This window comes from Brassica napus, chromosome C6, assembly GCF_020379485.1.
Source record: "Brassica napus cultivar Da-Ae chromosome C6, Da-Ae, whole genome shotgun sequence".
In the NCBI taxonomy this organism is placed as follows: domain Eukaryota; kingdom Viridiplantae; phylum Streptophyta; class Magnoliopsida; order Brassicales; family Brassicaceae; genus Brassica; species Brassica napus.
Window position 1 is genome coordinate 39,928,106 of NC_063449.1, and position 2,372 is coordinate 39,930,477.

General features: G+C 38.2%; 1 pseudogene; it reads right to left on the reverse strand.

Annotated features, from left to right (window-relative positions):
• Positions 1 to 2,372, reverse strand: LOC106403476 (annotated as a pseudogene).

Genomic DNA, 2,372 nt, shown 5'->3' on the forward strand with positions numbered 1-2,372 from the left:
AAATAGGTTGTTATCAAAAGAGTAGGGCATCAAATACTCAAAGATGAAGAGCAATATTTCACCAAAACAACCTTACAACAGAGTCTATCCTCCAGTAAAATTGGAAGGTGTGGAGAAATTAAAAATAGAACCATTAAGTCTACAAAGGAGACGGAGTTAGGTTTAACATGAACTATGAAGAAAAATGAATCTAAACTATTAGAGATTTATAGTTAATATATATTATGGATATTTCGGGTATCCATTCGGGTATTGGATAATACCGTATAGGATTCGGATATCTAATCTATTCTAACTCAATATTCGTTCAAAATTTTTTATAGATCGGATCGGATTTGAGTTCGGGTTTTTTGGATCGGGTTTGAGTTATGTTCCGGGTATCTAGTAAAATATCAAGGCCTATTCATCCTGATCTTGTTTTAAAATAATTTTAAATAACCAAACCTAACCCGAATTACCCGAATCTAAACTACAAATACCCAAACCCGAAGTATAAAAATACCCGAACAGCCAAAAATCCAAAATACTAGATCCAAACGGGTATGTGGAGACCCACCCCTATGTATTATGAACGTCATTGGTTCTTCTTACTTCGGTTTCGACTCATGATATTGACTCGAATAGCATGCAGCAGACACAAAAGAGTAACTCTATAGTCATTTAATCAAATCTTAAATTCATTACCTATGTAAATGATTTTGGAAACAAATGTCGATACTCTTATCTCAACTTATTTTATAATTAAAAAAAAAACATCTAAGTAGAGGAAACGATCAGTCAGCTCACCAGCTTGCACGAGCAGATGCCTTTACCGAACTGGTGAAATTTCTTTGAATCTCTCTTAATCAGCTGTCTGCCAGTTATCTCTGACATTAACTTCAATGCATCGTGGGAATCTTGGCAAATGCGAAAATTACTTATCACGGTCACTGAAGATCGAGGCCTCGAGTCAAGAAGCTTCTTAACAACCGCGACTTCTTCTTTGTAGCCAAAAGTCCATTCTTGCTTATTCTCCTTCTCCACGCGTTCATTACGCCACTCTCTAGTGGAACATAACCCATTTCTAGCATTTGTAACTGCAGACTCTCTAGCATCTCGTAGATCATATCCGTTTCTGGACGTGAAGTATCGATATCTTTTGTTCTGTTATATTTATAGTTCACATTTGCTACAAGACCTGCACTTGAAACTTTGTCCAACCTTGTGTCATCCAACTTCTCAACCAACTCAGCGCATCTATCTCCAAGCTCCACATCTCCATGAACCCTAGAAAAATTCATTAGCGTTTCCCACACGTCAACACTTGGCTCCACTGGCATTTTCTCAATAAAGCTTAGTGCCTCGTCCAAGTGACCAGAAGTTGCCAGCATTTTGGTAACATTATTATAATGTTCCATGGAAGGTTTGATTCCGTAATCTTTTTGCATAGCTTCAAATTGTATTAATCCCTTCTTAACATCTCCGGTCAAAGCATATGCAGAAAAGATTTCTTTAAATATCTCTCCATCTAGTTTGTTCCCTTCTCGTTTAAAACGAGTAAAGAAACTAATGGCTTCGTCACCATAACCGTTGCTGACTAAACACCTCATCATAACACACCAAGTCTCCGTATTCTTCTCAAACATCTCATGGAACATCTTGGCTGCATAAACTATTAGACCCAAAATGTCCCACATAGTTGAAAAGGATCCTAAGCAATATATAAGATAGATGGACTACTCCACTTATCACCAATTGGTTTTAGGTTGGAAGTCCATCTAATTTAACATAAACAACAGATCCGCAACAACGAGAATACATCTCGATTATGGCGTTACGAGAGCTAACATCAGAGGGAGGAGACAGAGAAACAATGCGCTCATGAACACACTTTGCTATTTCCAAAGCTTCTGGTCTATCGTATAGTTTCGCTAACCTTAAAAGTGTAATCAAATCAATAGTGTAACCATTATTTTGTAAGAAATCTAAAACCCCTATAGCTTCTCTCAAATTACCATGAGTGCAAAACCCATCGAATTTCTCGATAAAAACATCGTGACCAATAATAATTCTGTGTTGTCCGAGGATTGGATTTTGTGTCCATGTGTGCCACGTTAAGTGTTGTTTAGGCCGAGTGATGGTCTTCGTGATGCCATTGCTTATCAGGCTATGATGATGATGATGGTGAGAGAGGGCTCCACGTGAACTGAACCAGCAGCTTCCTGTCTGTGTTGCCAAAGCTAGGTAGGGTTTCGAAAGTTTGATTTTTCCGCACCATAACAGCACCATTACGCTGGTCAAAGACGTCTGCCGGCAAAAACAGTCAGAGCCGAATAACCTAAAGAGGAATTTCGCATTATGATCCGATGATATTATATTTACCACAATTGGCT